Genomic DNA, 23,043 nt, shown 5'->3' with positions numbered 1-23,043 from the left:
TCCTGAAGGCGTCTTGCCTGGTTAGTAAAATATCAAGATTGCTTTTCGGCGATACAAAATTAACAAAAGAAGGAATAAATATTATTTTCCCCCTCAAAAGGCTGGTCTGGAAGAAGCCCAAGGATTAACTCTTTGTGACTCAGTCTGATTTCACAGTGTGTCACCTCTCACACTTGTCCTCATCAATCATTGACATGGGGTGGGCCTCAGACAGGCCCTAGGGCTTTCCCAGGAACCCCTGCTGTTCGGCTGGAAGTTGGCTGAGGCCAAGGGTTTCTGAAGCTGACTGGAGGTTCAGGTCGATCTCTCCAGCAAAGGGTGTTTGGCTCTTGAGTACAGCAGAGGAAAGAAAGTCCTGGGAGCGTGGGTTGGTCCTGTCCATTCTGTGCTCCCTGTCTTGCTGTGTCTTAGAGGCCCGTTTTTCTCTGTGACAGCTGAGCCAAAGAGAGAGCAAGGAGTAAATCTTGAGGAACCAAGGCCAGGCTGCCCTGTTTTTCCCTCCTTTTTAATATGAAAGTGGTTACAGGCACTTTAAAAAAAAAAAAAAAAAAAAAACCTCTCAGCGGGAGTTGCAAAGTTTCCTAACTCATCACCTAGCAACAAAACCCAGCAAAACATTTGCAAAGCAGTTTCTCCAGCGGGGCCCTCCCTGAGTGGCAGGACAGACTTGTGCAAGGCTGAATTTGCCATGGGAGGGAATTGAATGCTTTCTTCTTTGTTCGAGTAGAGGGCTGAGATGTGCACAGTGTCGATCTTGCTGGAGCCAAATTAATGTATATTAAAGAACAAACTATATGGCCCATTGTGAGCGGTGGCTCAGAAGGATTCACAGAACTCGATGATGGGCTGGTTCTCATTGGAACTATTTAAATTGAAGTTTTAAAGTGGTGGCTTTACATAAAACAATCTGAGAGAGACACCCCTGTACTTTGTCTTTCTCCATTAGAGAAAACGGCCTGGATCTTTGGACCCTAAAAAAAAGAAAGAGACAGCCCTACACTTGTTGAGACATAAATTGAGAATTTGAACATTACTTCCCCCCAAAATAATATGGATAAGGATTCCCTTCAGAAAGAGCAAGCCTGCTTTGTCTGGTGCCTCCTCTGTTAGCAGTCAGGCACAAAGCCTGTCACCATGAAGAAAATAAGCCACTCTGGACTTGGTTACAATGGCCATCTGCACGTCCCTGTAGGGTCTTTTGCCTTAGGGGCAGATGAGCCCCTTCAGTGGGATTCTTTTGCCTCCTGGGCACTGGAAATGAACGATCAGATCGAAATGCATCTAGTTTCTTCTTTGTCTCTGGTAAATAGCCACACGTGGAGATATGTACATGAAGCCAACAACCGGCCAACCAGGATCTTAACTTATAAGGCTCAAATCGTACCTCTTAAGGCCACAGACCTGTATCAGTAAGAGTTCTTTAGCCTGGTGCTACAGGAAGACAGCAAATGCATCTGTTGGATATGAGGCAGTCATTCTCCAGTAAGATATGGGAAGTTCTTACGCCAGACCTCAACTCCTGTTTACCATGGGTCTGGTTAGTTTGTCTCAGTTAATAGAGAGGATCAAATCTTCCCTGACATGTGCCATGGACCTGTTGTTGATTTGGATGTAACTTCTTGTCCATAGTCCATATCGTTAATCACAAAAGAGCTCTGAACGTTTACCTACCTCTGCGTAAAATGTCGCTCTAAAAAGAATCATCATCGTATTTTTATTGTTCACAGTGATGCACTTCGTTATGACATTTTCCGACAAATGTACTTTTGACCATGTCTGTACCCCCATTACTTTTTGTGTGTGCTCCCTTTCCTCTGTCCCCTCTCTTCCCGGAGGCCCCTCCTACTTTCCATCATCTAAGGTAGCCTTTAGATCCCGGCGCACATGCCAGCTGTATAAAAGGCTTTGCTTCCTCCGTGTGAGAGGCCCCAACTGCTTTGTTTGTAAAGGAGACTGACAGGAAGGCTCTGTCATCTCCCATCTCCCTCCATCTCTGACAATTTTTCCTCTTCCTTATTCAGTGGCTCTCTCAGCAGCCGGAGCCACGCTCTAGCCTCTGCTCTCCACGTGTGGGGGCTACTGACCACCGGACCCTAACATCCGCAGCCTTGCAGGCGCTGCCCTAGGGATTCATCCACACACTGGTGGAGGACATTTTTTAAGGTCCACTTTTACTTTTAACTGTCTGCATGTGTGCATGTTTGTGTGGCTTATTAGCATATGACAGCAGTTGCCTTCAGAGGCCGGAGGTGTTAAATTTTCCCATGCTGGGGTTGATGCTGGGGTTGATGCTGGGGTTGATGCTGGGGTTGATGCTGGGGTTGATGCTGGGGTTGATGCTGGAGTTGAGGTGGTACTATGAACTAGTTCATGCTGTGAACTAACTTGGGTCCTCTGTGGTGGAAGAGTTTGCAGCCTCTGAGCCAGCCCCACACAGCACAGTGTGAGGAGCACGGTGAGGAGCACGGTGAGGAGCACGGTGAGGAGCACTGTGAGGAGCACGGTGAGGAGCACGGTGAGGAGCACGGTGAGGAGCACGGTGAGGAGCACGGTGAGGAGCACGGTGAGGAGCACGGTGAGGAGCACTGTGAGGAGCACGGTGAGGAGCACTGTGAGGAGCACTGTGAGGAGCACTGTGAGGAGCACGGTGATTTGCTTCCTGTCAGGAACACTGGCTGATGATGGGCTTTCTGTTGATTTTTGCCTCTACAATGCTGCTCTCCACAGAACTAGGATAACTTTGGCAGCTGAGTAGAAGAGTCATAGAGACCAAAACCTGGTGTTCACAGACAGAATGACCTCATATTCCCATGTGACCTGGTGGCCTTGTTTGTGTACACCTAATTACCCAACGAAGGAGAAATTGAATCTTTTCTTTTGACTTGTTTTATATTTATTTATCATTCTCCAAGAATTCACACTGATCCCTTCGTGTTTGTATGAAAGAATAAAAAATGCAGCTAAGAAGTCAGAAGTTTAAAAAAGCCCTAAATACCTCAAATTCCAGACCCTGCCCTCTACCTGTACTAGCTGACCATAAAGTTAGATTAAAATCTTAGAGAATAATCTTGAGAAGCAGGAAGCTTCTCCCAGGAACTGATGGACCATAAAGTAAACAATCTTGAGAAACAGGAAGCTCCTCCTTGTGATTTTTCACTGGTATTCTCGACATTTTCCAATGATGCCCTCCCTACCCAGTTGGGTTGAGGTTTCTTCCTTTAAATTCCCCTTGTCTTAGTTACTGGGGGGTCGAACTCCACTGTCCCTGCATGGGATATGAGTCTCGACCCCAGTGCACTGGTTCCTATCAATAAACCTCATGTTTATTACAGCAAGGACAGTCTCACGTGAGTTCTTGGGGGGGGGGGTTACATCATCCCGAGACTTGAGTGAGGGTCTCCCCGATCCGGGGGTCTTTCATGTATCCCAGAACCCTTCCCATCATAGGAGCAGGTGATAACTGGGTTGAATGCCTTCACCAGTACATACAGTGTTGCCCCAGTGGTGTGGATGTGGGACGGCTGGCAGGATGACCATCTTAGGCCCTATCCATCCAGACCCAGATCCTGAGCTTTGAGTTGGCCCACACCAACATCTACCCCATCTTAGAACTGCTGTAGCTTGTAGGATCTGCATGACACAGGGCAACAGCAAGATATCCCAGAGGAGTCCTGGTGAGGATCCAGTGTTGACAGTGCAGCAGAAGGCAGAGATCTTGAACCAGACCAACGACTCATTGCCATAAAGATGTGTAGACAAAAGGGTACACAGTGGGGCACACTGTGACACACTGCAGCCTCCATGACAAGATGCTTTTTCAATCTTTTTTTTTTTAATGTTTTAGTTTTCTTTTGAGGAGGAGGTTGCAAAGGCAGAGGGTCGATACAAAGGGAGGGGGAGGTGAGTGGGTTTGGGGTGCATGGTATGAAAGTCACAATCTAATCTATAAAAAGTGTTTTTTAAGAAAGAGCTGTAACATTGATCTTGGTTAAAATGAGGAACCTGGCAAGTATATACTCAGGGGAAGTGATTTGATTACACCATAGAAAGTAAAGTTTAGTTCAGTTCACCCTGTCCAGAGTGATGCTACCGAGCGGATGGGTCCTGAAACCTACTATGCACTCTTAATTTGGGGCCTTCTTCAGATTTAAGGAGTCCAAATGGTACATATACAGTTAAAACAATCCCTAAGAAAGAAGGACCCCTGAAAGGAGAGGAGCACAGTTTCAGCAGTTTTCACGAACCTGTGAATACTTCTGTTGTAAAGACAGAAACCAGCATCACTCTGGGAGGAGGACGGGATGGAGTTTTTGTATGTGGAACAGTTGATGTGGTGGACATTGGTAAGTGGATGGAAATTCCCCAGTCTGAAGACATTCGGTAGGACTGTGAGTTGAATAGTACATCAAGAGCTGAGGTCAACATGACTCCTATCACTTTATGTCACAAGGCTGACATCTGAGATAGCCAATTTATCTCCATGAAGAGGTTGACGAAGTTTGAGGGAGCGGCTAGTACTGGAGTCCCTGTCACACCGCCCCAGCTGGCAGGAAGGTGACAGAAAAGCAGGGTGATAGAAAATTGTTCTTGTTGAACCTTGGAGACCTGCATCAGGGAAAGAGACTCAGCAGGCAACACTTAGTTCTGCCTCACAATGAAAAATGAAAGGTCAGGAAGGTATCTTCTAAAGGCATATATAGATTACCACATTCATTCCTTTAAGGAACAGCCGATGGCCAGGGGAGGTCCTTATCCTTGTTTGATAGAAGCGTGAGTTTATGGAAGTGAAGAGTTTGGGCTACGAAAGCAGAACAGACAGAAGGGAATCAGTGCTGTGTCAGCTTCGGAAGCGCGAAATTGCACTTTTAGCTGAAGGCAAATCTGCTGCTTCATTAGTGATTCTGACTCAGGTAAAGGGGAAGGCAGCTGCTTTTCCAGGTGATTCATGCCTCACTGGTCCCCGGTGACCAGATGCCATTGTTGTTGCTGAGGGATGAAACCCCTGACCTGGCTCTGTGAAACCACAAACTTAGGCAAGGATCTCCAGAGGGGTGAGCCTTCTTGTACATCACCAGGAGAGGCTGAGGGACAGGCTTAGAACTAGGCAAGTGCTTTTGTTTCTTCCCTGGCCTTGGTTTCCTTGGAGGAAACATGAAGGTAGGACTGGAAGTGACCGGCTTTACACTTCAGCCATCTTTTGCTTAGCAAAAGTCTCAGCTGTAGAATCTTTCAGTAACTGCACATTTTCACAACTGTTAAAAAATTTTATCTAGAATTAGGACTCACTCTCCTTTCTATCCATCATCTTCCTGAATGTTCAGAATAACTCTGGAGTGAGGCAGAATTGAAACTTATTAAATTAGGGTGGTGAGATCCAAAAAAAGCAGGCAATTATAAGCAGAATCCTGCTCCCCGATTTCCACAGCCCTTCCTTAGACATACGTGATCAACAAGCAGATGAAATGATCAGTGTTTCCGGTGGTAAGCGTGCACTTAAAATATCAAGATGTAGGGGTTGGAGAGCTGGCACAGCCAAGAGCACTGGCTGCTCCTCTAGTGGACCCAGGGTTAATTCCCAGCACCCACATGGTTTTTCACAACCATCTGTTCCAATGTACTGACACTTCTGGTCTCCTTGGGCACCCAAGGCATACTTGGGTGCATAGACATACTCGCAGTCAAAACACTCAAATGTATAAAGCTTCAAAGGGTTATCAAGACATCCCTTATCAACTTCATTAAAATTGTGAAAATTAGCAATATATTCTGTTGACTGGTCAGCACAGCAATGCAGCTGGCATTAGAAGTAGATACACTCCACTTACAGCAGCCTTCGTGTGGAAACATGTCTGTTTAGAAAGACATGTATACAATGAGACATCATTGAAGGCAATTAAAAAGGGGAAACAACTGTAACACACACATACAAATGTAGCACAATGAGATCCTATCGGGAACAATACAATGGGTGTGTATGTGCTGCTGTGGAAAATCTCTCAGACAATATCTATGTCACTGCCCAGACTGAAGGTCAGGAAGCATCACAGAAGAGAGGGTGAGTAGAAGTGAAGAGCCGGAAGGAGGGGTTGGGGATTTAGCTCAGTGGTAGAGCGCTTGCCTAGGAAGCGCAAGGCCCTGGGTTCGGTCCCCAGCTCCGAAAAAAAGAACTAAAAAAAAAAAAAAAAAAAGAAGAGCCAGAAGGAGGGGAAGAGCCTGCAGACAGGGCAAGGAATCATGTAACTCTGCTGTCCAGATGTCACGCTGCTCTAACAACTATGAACACACAGCTATAGACACCTTCAGAGTGGGTCTGCCAACTTTGTATCATGAATAAAGACGTGTCCATCAGTCTTCCTCCCTTCCCAAGGACCTAGCAGACGGTTGCCGCACGCTACACGTTGTGTTGCTAATGGCTTCTTCTAGAAGAGGGAGTTTCGTTTTCTTTGAAGGTGTGTCCACTGAAGGAGCTAGGTAACAAGAAAAAGAAAGCAGGTGGGGAAAGCAAGAGGGATACCAGACAGTAATGGGAGGAATATAGTCAGGAGTATTTTGTTTGGATGTATGAAATTGACCAGGATAAAGAGAAGAGGTTGGTGTGTGGATATGTGCTTAGTTCACTGAGCTCACCTTCCTCTACTGAAAATGTCGTCATTTTTTATGTAGCAATATTAAATGGTTAAAAGTAGTTGTCACCAATTAAAATTGATATTTTTATTAATGACTTTTCTGTCACTGTCATAAAATGCCATGAGCAAGGCATCTTGTAAGAGGAAGAACTTAGTTTGGCTTATGGTTTCAGTGGTTTAGAGTCCAGTGTGATATATCATATCCTATCATCATATATCACATCATATATCATCATATATCAATCATATATCATATATCAATCATATATCATATATCAATCATAATTATATACCATATATCACACATCACATATCATATATCATATGATCATATTTTCCTGGTCTCTGTTTCAGTTCCTGCAGTGACTTCCTGCCCTGACTTCCCAGTGTGATAGACTATAAGCTCTAAGATGAAGTAAATCCTTTCATCCCCAAGTGGCTTCTGGTCAGGTATTTATCAGATGCAGTAAAAAGTAAATAAGGACACTTCCTAAGAGTTTACAAAGTGACAAAGAATATTGAATTGGAACAAGAAAAAACCATTTCCTGGACATATTAATAAATAGAGCAAACTTTAATGTGTGTGGTTTCATTTGTATATTTTAAAGACATTTTATATACATAAACATGTAAAAGGTAAGAATAAATAAAGCATTTTTTCTATAAAAGGTTCTGTGAGAAAACAGTGGATTTATGGTAAGAAGATGGTGGGGTGGGACTGAATGGTGGACAGGAAATGGTTATGCTTTAGTTAGTTTTACATTATTTAACTATTTAACAATACTTGCTTATGTATTGTTGCAAAAATCAAACTGTTAGAAAAGTTGAAGGACTGGCCAGCCAGATCTAATATTAAGAGTACTGGTTGCTCTGGCAGGAGACACAGGTTTGATTCTGAGCATTCTCATGGGGACTCACAACCCTCTCTAATTCTAGCCCCAGAGGATTCAACGCCCTCTTCTGATTATTACAGGCATTAGGCACATACATGGTACACGTATACACGTACAGGGAAAACACTGATACACATAAAGTCATTAAATAAATCTAAAACATTTAGAAACTTAAAAAAGAAAAGTAAGTAGCAATTTTAAGTGGATAGGGTTTCTTTGTATATATGCTACGTTCTTTTAAATTCCTAGGGTTTCTTTGTGTGTTATATTCATGTGTGTAGATGCTCATGTGTGCATATGCTCATGCATGTGTTCACATGTGTATACTATGCTAATGTGTGTTCCTTCTCACATTTGTGCATGCTTATGTGTGAATGTACTCAACAATGTAGTCAGTGTGTTCAAAGGTGTATTTTGTGCTCATGTGTGTGCTTGCTCATGTGTGAGCATATACTCATGTGTGTATTCACGTATGTTCACATGTGCATGCTATGCTCACGTGTAGTATGCCTGCTCACATTTGTATGTGCTTATGTGTGATGTACTGACATGTGTATTAATGTGTGTTCATGTGTGTATTCTGTGCTCAGATGCATGCCTAATCAGACATAAACATACTCATGTGTATGCATGCTCATTGGTATGAATTCATGTTTGTGTTTACATGTGTTTTTATGTGTGTGCATGTTCATGTGTGTACATATAATCATGTGTATATACTTTTTCATGTGTTAATATATGTTTACATGTGTGTGCATGCTCATGGGTATGAATTCATGTTCGTGTTTACATGTGTTTTTTTGTGTGTGCATGTTCATGTGTGTACATATATTCATGTGTATATACTTTTGCATGTGTTAATATATGTTTACATGTGTGTGCATGCTCATGGGTATGAATTCATGTTTGTGTTTACATGTGTTTTTATGTGTGTGCATGTTCATGTGTGTACATATAATCATGTGTATATACTTTTGCATGTGTTAATATATGTTTACATGTATGTGCATGCTCATGCAGCATATACTCATGCCTGTGTTTATGTGTATTGTTCTCTGTGCGTGCATGTGTGTGTCCCTGATTCAGTTTGCATTCAACTGACTGAACCATCTTCCCAGACCTCTTTTCAAAGGTTTCCTGCCTTTGGGTTCCATTTCTGGACATAGTCTGGCTACTGACGCTATCCCAGTGCCTTGGCTGGGGCCCAGCACAAAGTCTCCATCTCTTCATGTGATCAGTGGAATATTTCTGTGGTGGTAACAACAGTGCTGGTGGTAGTGGTGTACTTATATGTCTTAGGATCACATGGGCTTTCTAGACTTTCTCTGTGTAAATCTTTATCAACACAGCTACAGAATGACATATTGGTTTTTCTGAACCTTTGTTAGGCCCGTGATTTCAAAATACTCGCAACAGCAATGGTATATGGAAGGTCATGGGAAGGGAGATGAACTCTCTGGCTGGAAGCTGAGATTAAGTGTGACCTCCTTTCAACCATTCTCCACCAACTTTGAGAAACTACCACCAAAAAGTCCCCGGGCTTCCACAGCCTTATCAGGAAACCACTGATGTCCTGTCATTTCATGAAGAAACATGTTCAGCGAGGTAGAGATCCCATTAGTGTTCCATGGGAGCTTAGGTGGCCTCTGCGTACAGACATTCTAGGCCCAGTTCTATTAACTGTTCTTCATCTTGGTTGTTCTTCCAAGTAGCGCTGAGGAGCTGTGGTTTCTCAACATTTTTCTACAAAAAAGAGGAAATGGCATCTCTCAAGACTTGTTTTTAGTTATTATTTTCTGTGTATGACTGTTTTGCCTGAGTGCATGTCTGTGCACTGCACATACTCAGTGCTCTCAGAGGCCAGAAGAGAGCACCTGATTCCATGGAACTGGCTTTACAGATGGTGGTTGTGAGCCATCGTGTAGGTGCTGGGAATAGAACCTGGGTTATGGGGATAGGCAGCTGGTGCTTTTAATGGCCGAGCCTTCTCTCTCTTGGGCCTTTATCCTCTTTGCTTATTCCCAATTATACATCATGTGTGATTTTTTTCTGAATCATCTTCATATTTTGGTCTTATAACAATTTCTTTCATACAAGACAACTTTAATAGGGCTGAGCCAACACTGTTCTCAACAGACTTGATCCTCCAAAGAGCTCATATCATCCTCTGGTGTTCATTATCTCTTATGAGTGCTATAAATATGAGCACAGGGTTTTATTCTTGTGTATCTCCCAGGCATTTGCATGATTAACTGATTAATTACCTCATTGTTCTTCCTTGCTGTCCTAGTTTTAGTGAATAGGACCAAAAGCCTTTAACCAGACACGCTAATTAAGGCATTTTCACCAAAAGTTACTAATTTTTTTATCCACATAGAATTATTGTAGACCTCAGTGGTTCCTTACCACAGCAAATCGCCCATCAACATCACAGAAGTCATTTGTTACCAATTAGATTAATGACATCTCTAAGCGCATTATTTGATCTGTATCATGTGACACCATTGATTGCAAATGGCTTGGCTAACACGAGTTAATCCCTTTAAAATGGGCATAGTTAATAACATTAGTCTTACTTTTAAATATTTCAATGTTGTCATTGTCATAGCCACCACTGTGGTTTATTAAGTGCCATTTGCTTGTATGAAGAAGACTAAGAATGTCATTATGTTATGATGGACACAGGACCAGGGATAGAGATACAGTTGTTTTTGGCTTTCACAACTCACCGTGTTAAGACTCAGTTCCTAATATATGAGCAGAGGGTTTTGGCTGAATCAGCTTTACCTAATCTGGGCATTCAGTTCTTCGAGATCTCAGAAAAGGAGCAGTGGGAAATTGGGAAACATCTTTAACATTTTTAGCATTTTAAAAAGTCTAACCAAACTATCCTGGCTATATTAGGTAAGTTGCTATAAGTAGATAATATGTCTGCTGGTGATTAGACTTGGCCTTTATTGTATTAAATATTTGGTATAATAAGGTAAAGAAAAACCCATTGCTTAGCAAATACAATAACTTTGTAGCTGAAAGTTTTATTTTAATATTTTATGTGTGTGTTGAGTATACACTTGTGCCTATAGGCACACTCCCCAATGTGTGTGTGAACATGGAGGCCAAGGCAAACTTCAGGTGTCTTCCTCTGTAGCTTTCCATCTTAGATTTTGAGACAACATTTCCCTGAGCTTGACATCTTGGCAAGACTAGCAAGATTCTGTCATGCTTCTGTCACTACCTCTGAGCACTGGACTTAGAGGAGTATGCTACTATACCTCCTTTTTATGTGCATCCTGGAGATTTGAACCTAGGCCCTCAATGATCCATCTCTCCAGCCTCCAAATTTTATGTCTTATGATTAGTTTTTAAAATAAGTATTTTGTATAAAAAAGACAAAAACTAGATAAAAAAGGATGAGTAACAAAAGGAGATATGATACATACATGTGCAGTGACAGGCATACACACATGTGCAGTGACAGACACACACTCATGTGCAGTGACAGGCATACATACATGTGCAGTGACAGGAAAACATACACACTCATGTGCAGTGACAGGCACAAACATGTTCAGTGATAGGCATATACACATTCGCAGTGACAGTCATACATATATGTGGAATGATAGGCATATACCCATGTGCAGTGACAGGCACATATATACACTCATGTGCAGTGACTAGCACATACACACATACATACATACACTGAATACTATTTAGCCTTATATGTATTCAGTGGCATGTACATTTAGATAGATAGATAGATAGATAGATAGATAAGTAGATAGATGCTAGATAGATAGATGATAGATAGATAGATAATAGATAGATAGATGATAGATAGATGATAGATAGATAGATGATAGATAGATGATAGATAGATAGATGATAGATAGGTGATAGATGATAGATGATAGATAGATGGTAGATGATAGATAGATGATAGATGATAGATAGATAGGTGATAGATGATAGATAGGTGATAGATGATAGATAGATGATAGATGATAGATAGATAGATAGATAGATAGATAGATAGATAGACAGATGTACATATGTTAAGGAATAAATAAATGTTAGACAAAAAGAATTACAGGGGAATATCTCACAGTAGGATATTCCTAGGGAATCCCAGAATCAGTTTATTTTACTACCATATGAGAACAAACTGATAAACCAAAACACAATAAAACCAGAGATTATTTTTTAAAAAATGTACCACATTCTCTCATTCATTAGTCATTTCCTTTAATCCCTAGTAAAACATTTTTTCAGGCAAATTTACAAAACTAGAAAGTTCTGAATTAGATCTATGGAATATTGCCATCTAATCCTGTCTAGAAGCAGTGTGTGGGCCTCTATTCTTCCCCTTGAGCATTTCTTGAACAGTACAAAATCCTTTCTTACCTTGGCAAAGAATATATGTCCTGGTGGCTTTGGCCAGTGCCTTGTTGTCTTGCGTATAATAAAATGGTGTCACGGTGGTATGAAATCGGTCAACTGTCATGGAGAAACAGTGTTTTTAGATGTTATGAGAGAGAAAACCCCTCCTCCACACAATTTCCCCTGTTGATATTGAAAAATCACAACCTAAACTGTGATTTCTAGCTCAACACAGATTAGAGATGGGGAACTGGAAACTACATCTACATTTTCTAGAGGGACTTTACTGAACAATGAGTCAAGGGTGGGCAAGGCACCTGTCAAAAGGAGCTCAAATTGCGTAGTTCACGCTCACCTCTGAACACGGCAGTCTTCTCAAAAGGTGGTGGGATGCCCAGAGTTGTTGCTACCCCTTTTCTGGGGGAAGAAAAAACTGTGAGAGGAAAAGACTCAACAAAAGCATGTAAGACCGAAGGAGCCGGTTGTGAAGGAAACCTCCTGGATTGCTTCTTTTTAAAGGTTACCCTGAAGTTCAGAACCCATTATACATGAACTTTCTTGGGTAGAGTGCTGCTAATAGCCCTAATTGCCAGGAAAGCCAGACATGCAAATGAGCCGTGCTGACATCACATAAATGAGGGAGAATACAAACTCCGGTTGACAATGAGGTATAGCTGAGGTATCGCGTTATCTGGTAAGACAAATAAAGCACACATTTTTGGCAATAGATATGCGCGGAGAAGGCGGAAGTAAAATGGAAAGGTCACCCAAGGAGCAAGGGATGAAAGAACTCTTTAGAGTTCCTAAGAAGTTTTCCTTGCAAAAAAAGATCAAACAATAGTTGAAAGTGTATTTAAAAGCTTCATTGTGGTAGCACTCCCATTCTAAAATTCTCCTTCAGCTATGCCGTCTGAAAACACCCATTAGCTGCCAGGGTAGCATCAAATATGGAAATGTCAAAATGACGGAGGTCTCAGTGATAAAAGGGAAAGCAGGGCCTTGTTGTAAAAACAAGTCATTAGCTATGCGTGTGCCTCAGGTTCATTGGCCTTGAGGATGCAGGCTTTTCTTTACAATCACAGATTGCTCCACCCCAGGGACAATGAGCCCTGATGTTTGGTTAGGTGTGTTGCAGAGTTCTTCTTTGAAGGTATTGTGTTTTATTGTGAGGAGGTCTGCTTCTCAGATCTTCCTGGGCATCTTTTTAAAAATAGCTTTGCTTCTAAACAACAATGGTGGGGAAAGAACCACAACCAAAACAAACACTAAGGAGGGCACGTTTTGGAGATTTTCGTAGCTACTCATTTTTTGCCAAATCATTTAATTGCCTTTCCTTTGCTTCAGAGGCAAGGCGGGACCATCAACAGACTCATACTGATTTCAATAGACTAAAAGTTTGTTTCTCTCTGCCACTTCAGGTAGGCTCAAAAGTACAGAGACTCTATGTCCTAGATGAACTGCATTGCTATACATGACAGTTGCTAGAAACTTCCATGTTTATAAGTAGCAGTGTATTTGGGTTTGAAGTAGTCTCTGAACCCAGAGCTCAACTCTCTGACCATGTGTTTAGCATATGCCATAAAACATTAACCTTTGCTTTTGGGGGAACATCTTTACATGGATTAATAAAGGAATTAATGTAGACTGTACAACCTCCTTAAAAAGGAGGAAAGTATTTATGATATATTTTTGGTGAGTTCTTTTTTTAAATGAGGTGTACATGTCTTGATATTAGCTTCACTGTCAAACTCCCCTTGCCCACTCTGTTGTCTAACAACAAATAAACGGGGTTAATTTATCCATGCTATCAATTCTATTTCTTCAATCGCTTCTGTCTAGCTTTTAAAACAGGAAGTAAGGAGCAAAGCACGACAAACTGGGTCTGGAGAGAAGGCTCAGTGGATGAGAGTGAGGGACTAAGGAGTTAGACAGACTCCCTGAAAGGCAGACAGGTATGGAGAGGGACCATGGCTAGGTAGATGGCTGGCTTCTTTTCTCACCCTTCTGAATTGAGACGAAAGCCTGGCAGTATAAAACAAAGACCTCTGAGGCCTCCCTTTCCCACCAGCAGGCCCCTACTGACAGACAGGCTCAACAAGTTCAGGTCTGAATCATACATGTTGCACAACACTTTTGGGCCAATCAATGATCTATGCTTCCTTCAAACTGACCAACCCTAAATCAGGGAAGGGGACTCCAGAGATTCTGAAAGTGCAGCTCTTGAGAAGAGACTGGTTTATTCCACACTGTGGGGAGTCTATTTCTCTGTGTGCCTGCTGCTTGTGTCCTCATCCACCAATAAGCAGTTGTCTTCAATTGCTGATTCTGTCTGCTGCTGTCTGTAGTGTTTGAGAGTTTCTGCTGCTTCCTGTTCTGATCAAGACCTTTTAAGTGGCAGAGAAAACCAATCAAGATCCTTCAGGAGCATTTAATGCTCTTCCAGAGGACAGGGGATCAGTTCCTAGCACTCAATTGGCAGCTCACAACAATCTGTACTCCAGTCTCAAGACATCTGACATTCTCTTCTGACCTTCCTCGGAATACTAAGCATGTGTGTCATGGAACACGTACATGCATGACATGGTACACGTACATGCATGTGGGGAAATATTTAAAGAAGAAAGGAAGAAAGAAAGAAAGGAAAAAAAAACCAAGACAATAACAAAAGCAGCATTTTACAGTGCTAATAATTCATTAATTATTTAGATTTGGGGATTTTTATTGTAAAAAGTACATTCCTCCACCCCACCCCACCCCACCCCAACTGTGGCCACAGTTGTCACAGACTGGCTACTCTCTCAGTTCTGTTGATTGGTCCCTCTCTCCCTGACCAATCTGAGTGCTAATCCATGTACCAAGAGTGCAGTAAGGAGTCAAGGACCTCCTAGAAATGCTGTCACTGCATGTGAACGTGACAGCTTATTCCAGGCCATTTTCTAAAAGGTGCTGAGTGAAAATAAGCAAAAGAATGAAGTGGCTCAGAAATAATAATGAACACTTACTGAGTATTGCTCCTATGTCAGACATTTTATGGATACACATTTTTATTTAACCTGACCAGTCACCTCGGTGTGTATATCATCACCTTAGTTGAACAACTCAAGGATCAGAGGCACAGGGAGGCTGAGAAAGGTCTGGCTGAGCTTGGTAATGGATGGCAGGCAGAAAGCTCCACCAGAGTACTCCTTCCGTGGATTCACGTGAATCAACCCATTTGTCATTGGAGCTTTCTTTAGAAAATGAGTCAGCAAGGAGAGAGACAATAATTTGGGTGGATCCACTCAATCATGAGGAAAAAGTCACTGTACCAGTGCCTCAAAATAATCACATGTACTTTTCTTTTTAAGACAACAATCATTTAAGGAATAGTCGCATTGCCAGCAACTATCTCTGGCCCATAAGAACCAAAGCTTGGCCATTAAATTTTGGGCTAGTGGAGAAGATAGGACACATATTTCTGTTTTGGATTTTTAAAATTGGAAAAACGGCAAGGGAAGAAGAAAAGCAGACATTTCAGAAATTGCTTCTGAACCTTCTATATGTTCTTATCATGCACTTTGGAGATCTTAGCATAGGCTGAGCATTGAAGGCTAAGTTTGAAAAATGAAGTCAAAGGATTCCAGGAAATAGATGGGCAAGGCTAGGAAGGGTAGGAAGTTTGCCATTCTTCCTGGGTTTGGGTCTACCACCACTGTGCCTTGCTGGGGCTCGACCACGTGATCTGGCAGATGTTAGAGGGCCAGTCTTACTGTATGGCTTCTTTGCTTTCTCCCTAAAACTTTGGTGATCTGCTCCGTGAGATACTGTGTTAGACACCGAGAGTGGAGTGACCTTCACTCTTTGGGTGGGAGTCAGTTAAAACAGGGAACATAATCTGGTTCCACTTGCCAGCTGGATTGATTAATTTTCTTATTGCTATGATAAAATCCCTGACATAAGCAGCCTACGGATGGACAGTGGGCTGGTGCAGGGTTTAAAAGTGTAGTCCCTCATGATGGGAAAGACATGGCGTTAGGGACTTGAGACCGTGAGGAAACAGAAGATAAAACTTGATGTTTCTGTCATCTCTCCTTTCCCATATTTTTCAGTCAAGATCCTAGCTATGGGAGGGTGCCCTTTTTCATTCCAATCTCTTTGGAAACACTTAGAGGTTTCAAATCCAGTCAAGTTGAAGACAATTGGCCATCCTATCACTGAAGACTCTTTCATGTTTGATGCTATCTGAATTTAGTAGTTTGAAAATATAAGTATTAAATAATTGGAAATATCTATATGCCAGTTATCTATCATCTACTTACTATCTATCTATCTATCTATCTATCTATCTATCTATCTATCTACCTATCTACCTATCTACCTATCTTTCTATCTATCATCTATTCTGATTATGAAAATAATTTCCATTTTCCTTCCAAAGATTCAGGTAAAAGATTGTTGATCATACTGAGAGCTTTAGCTTACCTACCTTTTAATTGATATGGGAGTTAGTTCCTAATGTGCAAGTTGGATGCAAAAGTTTATAAAAAGCGGGCCAATAAACTTAATGAGGTGTTATATAATATGCAGAATAAATATTAGTACAGTACAGGAGCCTAAATGACAGCAACAAATTATAAAGCTTAGCGTGCAATTAGAATCACTAATGGAGCGATGTGCAGAGAGAATGGGCTCGTTCTTAGCACAGTGATGCCGTGTCAGACTACCACCTGAACTAATGACACCTCTTCCACTGATTTTTAAACACTCTGCCTGTCATGCAGGAGCTACACTTGGTGGGTTCTAATGTGTGTGTGGCACAGGCTAATAAAATTCACCCTTGAGTCAGAATGGTCCTCATAACCCGGAGACCATCTCCAAGTCTGTGCTTTGGAGCAACTCTTCTGTCATGATACCTATGAAGAAACGGTAAGAACAGTGGTGGATCTACCCTGATTAACTTGCCAGTGTGTGTGGTGTGTAAAGCTTAGGGAGCAAATTGCTGGCTTAAAAGGTCATTGCTCAATGCTCCTGCTCTAAACTGTGCCATGCCCTGAGTTGGTTTGTGGGGGTTTTCCATTTGTTTTTGCTGTGTTGCTTCATGTGATTTTTTTAACAAGATTGGGCTTTCTTGGCTCCATCCTTTTGTGCATGTGATTCTGCCTGCCAATATCATTCACCTCATTATCCGTAGGTCCAAACTTATCCATATTTCAAGGCCCAGGTTAAATGCAATGCTCTCCTGGCCCACTTGTCTCGAAGTAACCTCTGTTTTCTCTAAAATGTTTGTGGCATTTTATTTGTAGTATATCTCTGATTTTCACGATGTAAAGCAGTGCACAGCTGTAGTAAACTGTATATTTTATAACTACATTTCTATAAAGTTCACAACTATGTACTTCATCCCTTCTCTTTGTGTCAGAGATGGGGAAAAGCCTATCAGAAGGGAAGGTAAGGAAACAAGGAAATGCCTGCTTTGGCTTGCAAGCCAGATAAACTGGCCACAGGCTCTGTGCTTAAGCGGCAGATATCGGAAGGATGATGGAATGGCTTTGAACTTTTTAATGGCACAGTACATGGAGACGTCCTTGAAGAAAGAAACTGTCATATAAGTGAAAAGCTTTCAATCCATCCCTTCATTCAAATGGGAAGAAAGGAATGTCCTCTCGCATCCAAGAAGACAAAGGTCACAGAGTTCATGCAGAGAAGGAGGGGGAGATGTGCTGATGGGAGGGAGGGAGCATGGCTCACTTGTCTGAGAAACAGGATTGGTTTTCTGTGGCCCTGGAGCTGTGCCCCTGAGGGTGTTGTCAAGAAAGCCTGTTTGTGAGAGTAGCAGACAGTATCCAGATCTTGCACTGTTCGGGTATCCTCAGTTTGGGCCCTTGCTCTTCTTGGACTTCTCCCAGATTTTAGATAAGAGACTTCTGAATGGACAATAAGAAGAATGCTCCTACCAGTGAGTGGCTTGCCCCAAATGCCTGAGATTTAAAACCTAGATGCCAAAGGACAACTTGAAATGTTTAAAAATACTATACTATATTATATATTAATTATGTTATAATATAACATTATATTATATATGCCTCTCTGAGGCAGCTGGTGCAGAACCAGACAACTTCTGCCAACACAGGACTCCATTCAACACTTTCCCTGTGGATTGTCCCTGTCTTGACTGAAACTTTGCTGAGCTTCCCACCCTTTTGGTCTACAGCTCTCTTTACTCACTTCCCTACATTTCTGCTCTCCTTTTATGGTGTCTGATCAGTCCTGTGATGTGAAGTCTTTCCCGTTATTGTCCTCTCTGGTTCTTTCCCTTTATAAATATTTAAATTGCTTTGGAAAGTCTATGCATGAGCATAGTACTTACATCATTTTCCCTCCCCTCTCTTGCCCATGTCCTCCAACTCCCTTTCAAATTCATGACCTATTCTCTTGAATTATTGCTACACATTTATATATGTAAATATATATGCATAAATTCATATGTGTACATAAATACAACCTGCTGGGTCTATTCAGTATGTGTGTGTGCTTTTAGAGTTGATCGAATAACCCACTGGGGTCCTAATCCCCTAGAGACAACTTATTCTCTCTCTCTCTCTCTCTCTCTCTCTCTCTCTCTCTCTCTTTCTCTCTCTCTCTCTCAGGAATCTCTAATTGCCTGCAGGTCTTCATCTAAGTGAGAACCTATGGGAGTTTCTTTTTCCACATGACCATGTCACCTAATGATGTCACCTGATGATGTCTCCTGCAAGTATTGTTTACATTTCATACTGTTGAGATTCCATGGGTACAGATTGTCTTGTCATACCTGTGAAGACACAATTCACAGTAGACTCCCTGTTCCTCTGACTCTTTATCTTCCCATCCATCTCCATGATGTTCCCCGAGACTTAGGAGTGGAAGCTGTGTTCGAGATGGATCTGTTGGTCCTGGGTACCTCATGGGTCAGCTGTACTCTGTTCCTGTTGTGTCATTTAAATGGCCTCTGTCTGTTACACAGAAGCTTTTGCGATGAAGGGCGAGAGCTATACTTACCTGTGTGTCTAAGAATATGTATTTAAAATGCAGTTAGAATGTACACTGGTCTAGGAAAGTGCCACTAGGTTTTCCTCTAAGGTGCATGGCCTTGCCAGCCATGTATCGTTGGCATGGTCACTTATTGAGCAAACCTGAAGCCCAATTAGATGGATGTTGTTTTGTATGATATAGGTGTCACTTTAGTACCCTGGGGGATATCTCACTGCTTTGATTGCTGTGGTTCACTGGTTCTATAGCGGGGTGGAGATTCCGGATTGCTCCCCCCTGCCCTCTTGGTAGTTTCCATAACTCCTAATACTGTGAGAACTAGTCCTCAGGGAGGAGGCATCCAGGTTGAGTTGCAGCTAGATTTCTCCAAGTTCTGTCCAAGATAGTGTCTTCTGCAATAAGGTCTTTCCTTCAAGTTCTACACAGCACCAATGACAGAGGCAGTAGCCCATGGCATTTTGTGAGTCTCTTTGATTTGCCCAACTAACAACTTAAGAGAGATTTTGCTTTTTTTTTTTTTAGATAGACCCAAATAATGGGTTTTGTTATGACATTTTCATGCATGTATATGTGCTTTGGTCAAATTCACTTCTCTCTCTCTCTCTCTCTCTCTCTCTCTCTCTCTCTCTCTCTCTCTGTCGGTAGTTTCCCTCCTTTCCTTCAAATAAAGCTTTTCTACTCTGTCTTTTTATTCTTAATCTTGATTCTGTATATGAGAGAAGTACAAGCCGTTGGTTTCTCTGAGTCGATGGAGTGCATGTTTTACTCTGCCTTTGTATCTCCCAGAGATAGACAAGGCATTCCAGGACCAGGAGAACTTCCAGCTGGCCATTGCATTGACCAAACCTGATGCAAAGTTAGACCAAGTGCCCACAACCAGGAGATCATCCACTCCCATGATTTATTTGACAATCATTTTGCTAACTTTTTTTTCCTGTTCTGGATATCATAAGTTTAACCAGAACAGAAGAGATTCTTATTCAGATAGAATTTCCCTTGGTAAGGATACTCAATGATTGCTTTTTCTTTTTTTTATAAGTATTTATATACATACATATAAGTATAGGCACCTTTTAGAGGGCCAATTTTGAGTAGTAGCAATGATGGGCATATGGGAGAGTTTTTAAGAAATGGAAGGGAGAAATGTATAATTATATTATGATCTAAAACAAAAATTAGTAAAGGGTTTTCACATGTATGTTTTAAGTCACCATCCATTCACAATATTTAATCACGAGATTATTACAGTTTATTTTGCATCTGCACACACAATAAAACATTCCTGCCATTACCTGCTTGTGGACATCAGAAGTCAACACTGACCCCTCCTTTATTATTCCCAGATTGTCAGGCTTGGCCCCAAGTATCCTTTGCCCAAATAATAAAGAAAAACAAAACCAAAGATTTGGCACATTCTTTATTGATACCTGATAAAGGTACTGATACAGACACAAGGGAACACAATGGCGAGACTCAGGCACATCTATTATGGAGTTCCTAAGGACTGCCAATTCTTTTGGAGAAGATAGGGATTTCTGTCCATCTCTTGTAACCATTAATGTGCAGGAGGCTGACCAGAGGTTGGGAGCCTTGAAGAACAGGTGGTCAGGTGGTCTACAAGCTTATCTTAGGAGTATCTGTTAATGACCTCATGAATCTGTAAGTGGGGGTAAGAGGACGAGGAGTCCAAGGCCAGCCGAAGCTACAGTGCACCATTGGAAATAAAAAGGATTAAAAGTGTTGCTGAGCCCCCGTCCCTTTGCTCTCCATTGTTTTCTTCTGCTTCAGCTATGGTGCCCCATAGCTCCTTCTAGCTTGACTACCCTGAATTGTAATCTGTTGCTCATTCGCCAAAGCTACCTTCCTCAAGCTTTGGCTCTGCATACATGACCCACCAGGCAGATGCAAAAGTGGGAATGTCAGAATGGCTTCAGTACATGTTGAAAGGCCTTATGAATAAAAGCTTAGACAACACAGTCTCCCTCCATCCTTGTGTACAGCGGAAGAACCGTCCTGACTAATCTTGAGAACCAGTTAACTGAGAAGCACACCACAGAGAGAATATCAGGTTCTCAGGATCTGACCATGACTTCATATGTAGAAGGAAGCCAGTGAAGAAGTCAGTCCTGATTGGAGTTTGGACCACTGTTTGCATCACACTGAGAAATGTCCAAAATCGCGTGTTCTGGGTCCTCTGGATGAGAGATCAGTCCCTAGGCATTCATTTCTTAGTACCCAGAAGGAATATTCCTGTTGTTACTCCAAGCATTCACAAAATATGGCCTTCTTTTCATAGATATACCATGTACCACAGTCACTAGCGGGAATAGGAACTAAAGCAGATTGACTTGGGCTGCCTTACAGCCATGAGTGTGTTCATGAGCTCAGCACAAAGCTGGGAAAATCTCTCTACATGAACATAACTCCACTCATTATAGACCTCTACTGGAGCAGGATACAGTTCCATGGTCAGCTGACTCATGTTGGCAGTGTGGTGCAGGTCCTTCAGAGCATATGGAAATGTCGTTGTCATAAACATTGATGCTAGTGACCTGGGTGCATTGGGTCAGGGCAGGCAGAAGAGAGTCATCCATTCAATAGTCTTCTAATTCTGGAGTCTGCAGAGTGTCTGCAATACTTTGTAAGAAAAATTTAAGAGGCATGCTAGTATACATCTTCAGAAGTACTTACACACCCTCAGAGGAGAGTAACAAACAACAAATGTGTTTATCTTCATGTCAAGAAGACTTAAAGGAAAAGGTCACTGAACACCCCCAAATGCTGCCTCCTTGAGTGACCCTCCATTACTTGCTTCTCAAACATAGTTTCTACTGATTGGCCTCCACCCTCTCTTCTAGCCTGCATAGCCCAGTAGTCCAGGTGCCCATTCCTCAAATCAACCTCTTGAAGCTTCCCCATCCTGGGGCAAAACTTCCATTTTAGCCATGTGCCAACTCCACCCAGTATAGCCTGGAAGGTCTCCAGGTTGGGTTTATCTATAAGCAACCCAACAAGAAGGCCAGGGTAGAGCCAGCATTCCACCAGGATCTTAGTCATCTTTGCTTTTCTGTGTGCCAGCCTCCTTGGACAGTGATGGGAAGAGCTCCCTTGGTAGGCCCTGCAGAACAGAGATGGTCAGCACCTCCTTCCCACCTTGCTCTGTGCAGCCAGCTGCAGGGGTGTGGGTGGGGCTTCCAAGTCCATTCTGATGGCTCTTTAGGGAAATGATCCTGATTAGGACACAGGTGACAGGCTCAAGGGATCTGAGTGTCTTCTCTGGCCCCAGTGACACATTTCAATGATTGCTTTTTCATTTTGTGTAATATCTCACAGGATTGTTCAAGCGAATGTCTCAAAAGGTCTCTTTTATATAATACATAAAAAATCAAATCCTTCGTTTCTTCTGTCAAGGTTAATTAATAAAGAGACATTATAGATGGCATTAAATCTGGGGGTCTGGACCTTTTGAAGTAAAGAAGCAAACCATGTCTTGGACAGCATTTAGGAAAGCTGACTGTCTGCCACCATAGAATAGAGGGATGGAGGGGAAAATCAGGGTTGGTATGACCAGGCAGCATCAGGTTGGGCTCAGCATGAACATGGGCTTCTTTTACAATCTAGTCAACTCTGCAGACAGAAGAAATACTTGGTAATTTGCATTTTGGTTTAAGCCTGACTTGTTCATCCTGGCATTTATTTTAAACTGGTCTTTTAGTTAGAAACTCATTAGCAGGTCTCTAGTCAAAGGGTCAGAAGACTGTGGACTAAGCCCAGATACTGCTGATTGGAGTGAAAACATTTATTGGAATGCAAGTGCCCACCCAGTGTTCCTTCATGTTACATCCCAAGGACCATGTGATGATAGAGGGGTGTGGTCTGCAAGTCTTTGAGAACCTTACTACTTTACATTTTACTGAAAAAGTGTGTTGACTTGTGGTCTAACATATTTTCACTGTTGACCTAGTTAATGTGGAAAAAAAAAGTAAGACTTCATCAGAATTATGACCCTGAGACAGTGTCTATTACTTATCACATCTAATTTTATTAAACTTGCATACTTTATATATAATATTCCTTTAATACTTTAAACATGTCCTCAAATAAACCAAGCATATAAGATGTTACGGTCGTCA

At 42.0% G+C, this 23,043-nt stretch overlaps 1 pseudogene; it reads right to left on the bottom strand.

The window, feature by feature from the left end:
- Positions 1 to 21,597: 21,597 nt before the first annotated feature.
- Positions 21,598 to 22,114, bottom strand: Pramel7-ps1 (preferentially expressed antigen in melanoma-like 7, pseudogene 1; annotated as a pseudogene).
- Positions 22,115 to 23,043: the final 929 nt, after the last annotated feature.

Source organism: Rattus norvegicus, chromosome 2 (genome assembly GCF_036323735.1).
Source record: "Rattus norvegicus strain BN/NHsdMcwi chromosome 2, GRCr8, whole genome shotgun sequence".
NCBI classification, from domain to species: Eukaryota; Metazoa; Chordata; class Mammalia; order Rodentia; family Muridae; genus Rattus; species Rattus norvegicus.
Note: the sequence above shows the minus strand (reverse complement) of the source record. Positions and strands in the feature narration are given on the sequence as shown.